Here is a 7058-nt window from a genome sequence, read left to right as displayed (position 1 = left end):
ACCTAAGGTTAAAGGAGAATCGACTCTAGCTAACACAACTAGTATCACACAGGAGGTGTGGGGATTAGGTTTCCCAGTTGCTAGAGTTCTCCTTTATATAGTTTTCAAATCAGGGTTTGCAATCAATGTTAGCTTAGTAACAAAGCATTCAATATCCACCGTTAGATGAAAACCTGATTAGATTCAAGCTAATATCTTTCAACCGTTAGATCTAATCTCAGCTTGTTATACACAAATGAAAAGTATTTCATTTAGGTTTGAGTAACCGTACCTAAACGTGTATACTTAGTTGGTTCATAACAGTTAACCAAATGGTTAGCCATATGAGCACTTTCATATCAACCTTATTCTTCTTTACCACAACTAGTTCAAATGACTCAAATGAACTAGTTAAAAAGTTGTTCAATTGCTTAGATCTTTTGGAAGACATAATTGAAACAAAATCGTTTTGATTCGCTTGAATCGATTCATGAACATTATATCCACGGTTTGCAAAGATTGCATTCCTTATAATTTAAATGTTTAAGTTCATGAACTTGCCGATTTGATAAAGTAACCATCTTAAGTATGCGTACCTAAGCAACCGGATTTGAGTTGGTTTTGGTGTCCAACCTCAGCAGAAATTTTCGGGTAGAAAACTTTCGTCTGTATGCGTACGGGTACGCATACTTAAGGTGACTGGTCAAGAGTTTGTCAATTCCCAAACTCAGCAGATATTCACAGACATGAACTTCCGCCAGTATGCGTACGGGTACGCATACTTAACCTGTCTCCTTCACCAATTTCGTACATACACATATGCATAAACTTGGTTCCCGGTTCATGGATTTATACACTAATGTGCGAACACACTATATATGCTTATATCCAAAGATGGTTACATAATATCAACTCTACACTTCAATCATTGAAACATTCTTAGAGGATGTTATATAGTTGTTATTCACGAACTATTTTTCATCAAAGCGATTTTCAAGATATTGAAATGTCAACATGAGTTTCGTCACGAGTAAAGATGAACTTGGCTAAAGCGAAAGCTTACCAACACATATTTCGAGAAATAGATAGACGAGTTAAACTCGGCTCGAAATAACAAATGTGTATAATTGAAATTTATATACTTATACGACTTTTGTCTCAAGAGTACGAGATAGTGTAGATAGACTTTTGAGTGATAGATAAGTTCAAGTCTCCACATACCTTTTAGTCGATGAAGTTCTACTGGTTCCTTGAGTAGTTCTTCGTCTTCATATGATGATCGTGGTGGAGTCTGGAGCTCAACTACACTTAACTATGCTAGTCCGAGACTTTAGCTATAAGTAGACTAAAAATCAAGACTTATAGTTTTGACAAATAAATTTGACAAACAAGCTTGAGATAGAAACGCTTGCGAGTCCGACCGAGCAATTGCTCTAACAAAACCAATTTTCTATCTTTTGGTCCACCCCCTACATTTTTGATCCCCTCTCCTACAAAAAAAAACTTATAATACTAATTCCATTTGTAATGGTATCTATGGTTGTTGACTGAGACATGCATTATTCTTACAGGGCTCTTGTTTACTTTCCGATTGGAGCTTTAACATGAGTAGATCGCTACCCAGGGAAGATACCCTGGTTGTTCGCTGTTCAACAATTCTTATTTAGGAAGTTCATATCATTCATACATAGTGTTATGATCTGATCCTTATTTCCATATGGAGTGAAAATATGTCTCACCATAGTAATGTCATCAAGGAAGTAAGTTGGTTTGGTTAGGTGAATGATAAGATGCCTGATCCACATATTGATATTAATTTTGCTATTATTTTCTATTTCCTAAATATTGTTTTAATTGGTTATCCCTCTTTGAATTTATAAATCCAAGAATATCCCACCTTAGGATAGTATCTAATTTAAGAATGTTATTATCCTTACTATACTATACATTTATGATTGGAGAATAGAGGGAGTCATATTCCTATAAGAGTCTCCAAACAACTTTAGTTTACATATTATAGTCGAAGTGTTCAATGTTCATGAAGCATAAAGGCCCCTATGTTTTTAGGGTTTCGGATAAAATCCCAAGATTTTAGGAATATATTCCAGCAGAATTTTCAATGTATTTTTCCCGGATATTTTTTTGTTTTTGACTTTGTTAAGATTATTGCAGTTCTGCTTTGGTAGCTTGAAGCAGTTCATTTGATAAATACTTGAAATAGAAGTAACTAAAGTAATGAGGGTGGATTTCCCCAGTTGGAAATAACTTCTTACTTTTCCAACCTGCGACCTGAGTTTTAGTTTGTCCACGCATGGTTTGGAAGAATAATTCAATTTTGTTGGTGAAGAGCGGAGATACCAAATATTTTTCATATACTAAAGAATATTCCAGATGTGCAGAAATTAATTAGCTTCTTTGAATTATCATTTAAATATTCAAATAAAGCCACCAAATTGTTTCGCTCCTCCCTATTAGCTTTGCAGAAGATCACACAGTCATCGGCACAAAGAAGACTGTTAATATGAGAATAAACTAGTGTTCTGAATTCGTCACTGAGAAGGGTATTAATATCAAAATTTTCAAATAATTTCATAATTTTCATGTTAACCGATTCAGAACTAACATAACTAACCAACGAGTGTACCTTTAATATTTCTGAGGGCATATAAAGGAATGCCCAACCTAATACCTCACAAAGACCAAGACAAACTATATATGGTGGACCTTGTTTACCAACTTCGAATTTACGTCCAAAATATATGAGGACCAAATCTCACTTTCTAATTCAAATATTCCTCATGGCGTGTACGACAACAAGAAAAAAAGGAAATCAAATCTACATTACATATCCCACACTAAGATACGTAAAATTTAACGCCTTCCTCAAGCCTACACCAAGGTTAAAAATAATACTCCCTCCGTCCCACTCCTAAGTGACCTATTTGAAATTTGTACAATTTTTAAGGCAAGCAAGGTAAATATTATTTTTAAGCATTTTTTATAATTATACCCTTATGAACAATAACTATCGAAATTTAGAAATGGTTTACCTTTCAAAATACTCCACGGGTGTTCGCAAACTTCATACCATTGAAAAGCATTTTAAAACACCTACGTAACGAATATAAACATGCCTATCAAATTATGCATATTTCGTATATTCTTTATAATTAACTAAAAGGATAATTCCGGAATATCTCATTGTTTAATGATATAGGTCACTTATCATTGGGACAAAATCTAAAATCAAATAGATCACTTAGGAGTGGGACGGAGGAAATATAATTATTGGTTCACAAACGACCTTCACTTTGCTACTACCCACTTAATTTCACAATGATCAAATGTACATAAATAATATAATTATTGGTTCACAAACGACCTTCACTTTGCTACTACCCACTTAATTTCACAATGATCAAATGTACTCCAGCACCAACTTCGTGCACACACCCAAGGCTAGCTATCCTTAACCAGTATGATGATATATGTCAACGACAGAGACTTCATATATATATATACCCAAAAAAAGGAACACCTTTAAAATATAGTGATTGAGAGAAAGTCTAAGGCTTCTGGCGACGTTGACTTAAGTCAAGAGTTCTTTTTCTTCGTTGCTATTGAAACTTTTTTTTGTTTTTTATGTTTTTCTGGTGATTTTTGGGGTAATGATTGGTGTTCTTTTTCATTTTATTAGTCATATTTTCTTTTTTTTTCTTTGCAATTTATTTTTCTTAGTCTTTTCATGGTTTCCATCGGATCGCGTTTGTATTTGAACGGTTTTTCGTCCCCTTGTGGTGGAGTTGATTATGGTAATGTATATGACAATCCTATTGCGGGTAAGATATATTTGGTTTTGGTTGGTAATCTTAGGCTAAGTATATAACAAATAACCCTATGAAATTTCGTTCTAGTGTTGTGAATAGGGAGAGAGTGATGATTTTATGATGTTGATATCGAGAAGTTTGACAGGTAGTGATTGACTATTTTGTTGGACGTAGTTTTCCTTTTATGATGGTTAAGAGGTTTGTGGAGAAATCTTGGAAGCTGAATGATGATCGTCAACTAACTAATCATGTTGATTCAATGTTTGTTTTTTATTTTGTTAATGTAGAAGAAGAATCACTGCTTTGGAATATGAGATTCTTTTTTATTATTGATCAACTATTTATGGTTAGAGCTTGGACCCATTGTTGGAGAGAGAGACTGCCAATCCGAGTGAATCTATATAATGATCTTGTTTACTTATAGAACTCCAAGGGATTAAGTTGGATTTCCATATTTATTGGTAAGCCTCTCATGTCGGATAAGCAGACTTTTTTTTTTTAGCAACGAATGGGTTATGATTGAGGATGTGTAAAGATAGATGTTGATTGTGAGTTTCTTTTAAATAATCTTATAATTATTCGTGGAAAGAGAATTAGTATCCCAGTTGAGTAACCTTGGAGGCCACCTAGGTGTACTTTTTGTGGTATCTTTGGCTAAATGTGTTGTGAAACCTAAGGAGCATGTTCATGCGGCGTCCCAAAAAGTTGTGATTAAGCATATTACCGGTCCTAAGGATATTGGACTAAGAAAGCTACTAAGAGAACTAGAAGTGGTGATAACAAAAAAAAAAGAAAAAGAAAAAAAAGGAGCTGAATCAGGAGGTTGGTTCTGCTTCAGGAGAATCTGAGGTTTTGGAAAGGATTGAGGGAAGTGTTGTAAAGGCTCTGTCATGGACAAGGTGGTGCAATTTTCTAGAGGGCCTAGTAAATCTAGTGGAGGTGTTTCTCATTTGATGGTTGTGCTTCTGGTGACTATTAATAACTTTAATGTGGTATCTGAGGAGAATAATGATCTTCCTGAGGTTGTTGTTGATCTTCAGGTTAACGAGGAAGTGCTTAAAGACTCTAGTTATGATCATGAGTATGTTATTAATTCTCAGAAGAATGAGGATTTGTACCATGTACGGTTTGGTGATGCTGATATAGGTTTTAGAGAAGTGAAGGCTCATTTTTCTCAGAAACCTCCAAGTCAGAGTGGTGCAAAGACTTCTTTGAAGGTCTCAAACAATAAGAGGTCTGGTAAGTCTAGTAGGAAGGTTCACCGTGAAATATTATCAATGAGTAAGTTTGGTTGTTGGAGTATTAGGGGCTTTAAATGATCCCCTTAAACATAGTGAGGTTAGTAGTTATATTAGAAAATGGTAATTTTTCCCTTATGGGGGCTTAGTTGAAACTCATGTGTAGATTGCGCATAGTGAAAAAAATAAGAAATACAATTTGTTTTTCTTGAAATTTATAAATAACTATTTTTATAATAATAGTGGGGGAGTGTGGATTGGGTGGGACCCTAAAGTATTGAAATTTTCTCTCATTAGGCAAGCTGATCAAGTTATTTTTGTTGATGTTATATTACCTAAGAATAAGTGGTGTAGAGGTGTAAATTGGGTCGGGCTAGCACGTTTACGGCACAGCACAACACGTTTATATTTGAGCACAACACGGCACAGCACGTGACCGGCACAGCACGGGCACAACACGTTTGTTTAATGTGCTGTGTTGTGCCCGGAAAATAGGCACATCAGCACGGCACAGCACGCTGCACGTGTAAGCATGCGACACAACACAACACGGTTAAAAGCACAGCACAGCACGGTTAAAAGCACAGCATAGCACGACACAACACGGGTAAAAACACAGCACGTGTAAAGCACGCGAAAAGCACGTGAAGCACGGCCTACTAGCTAAACCCCTTATTATTTAACGGTCCATTACCTATAAGTCTATAATCAAACCACGTGCATAGCTAGAAGTACTAACACGTTATAATGCCGTTACCTAGACACGACCTATGTTTGACTAGTATTATAAGCGAAAAGAAAATTTTGAGTTCTCATTTCTCTTTCTCGCAAACCCTTGGGAAGAAAAAAAACCAGACAACCGTCGCAGCCGCTGGTAAATCTTCTAACAAAACCCCTAATGTCTTTATCTTTACTATCTGATAGCACTCTTTCTCTCTATTTTCATTCCGTCTAATCAATCTGTTTATATTTTCTTGACAAGATTTGGTTTCAGTGGGATTTTTTCAGCAATTTGAAGCTCAAGGTACGTTTTGTTTTTCTTAAGTTAGTTTTTTTGAGTTCTGGTTTGACTATGAACTGGACATGATTGACTTTGACAATTGTAAGGTGTTTACCAAGTTTTTAGGTGTATTTTATACAGCTACTAAGAAGTTATCTGGAGTTTACTATCCACCACTTGCATTGCTTTGAATCAATTGTATAACATTGCAGTATCATTTAAACAATGTAGGGATAATAGGCTTTATGGCAGAGTTATTAAGTTGATGGAAGAAAAATATCTGAAATATTGGGAGGCTATTCCACCTCTAGTTATCTTGGCGTCTGTTATGGATCCAAGGAAGAAAATTATTGGAACAGTTATACTCATAGAAGGAATTGCTAATGCTTTTGATAGAGAACCTCTTGATAGTTTTGCATCTGTGCATCAAATTCTTTTGAAACTGTTTAATCATTATTCCAGTACTCATGGTAGTAATGTGCAAACTACTGTGGCCCAATCTCAATCCGATTTTGGTGAACTAGATCCATCAGAAAGATTGTTATCAACTTGTTCTACCACTGTTTCAAGTGGCACATCTAATACCAATTCAATTTCTGAACTTGTTAGGTATTTAGAGTTGGATGTCACTGTTTTCCTTGGAAGTAAGGAATTGGGGAGTAATTTTGATATTTTGCAATTTTGGAATACTCATGAAAATAGTTTTCCAATTTTGCAGATTATGGCTCGTGATTTACTGACTCCGCCTTCATCAACAGTGGCTTCGGAGTCTTGTTTTAGTTTGAGTGGGAGAATTTTGAGCAAAAAAAGGAGCCGACTTGCCCCTGATATTTTGGATGCTCTAGTATGCTCAAAGGATTGGAATGACGCTCGGAAGAGAAGACAGGAGTTTAATGATGAATATGAGGAAGTCTTCTCAAGGTTCGATGGTTAAATTGTCACTGGAAGGTATGTAAATATATTATCCTCTTGTTTTGTTTTAGTTCTTGCAACTGTTACCCCTTTTTAAGATAC

This window comes from Papaver somniferum, chromosome 7 (genome assembly GCF_003573695.1).
Source record: "Papaver somniferum cultivar HN1 chromosome 7, ASM357369v1, whole genome shotgun sequence".
In the NCBI taxonomy this organism is placed as follows: domain Eukaryota; kingdom Viridiplantae; phylum Streptophyta; class Magnoliopsida; order Ranunculales; family Papaveraceae; genus Papaver; species Papaver somniferum.
The sequence above is the reverse complement of the archived record's forward strand: the minus strand, read 5'-3'. Positions refer to the sequence as shown.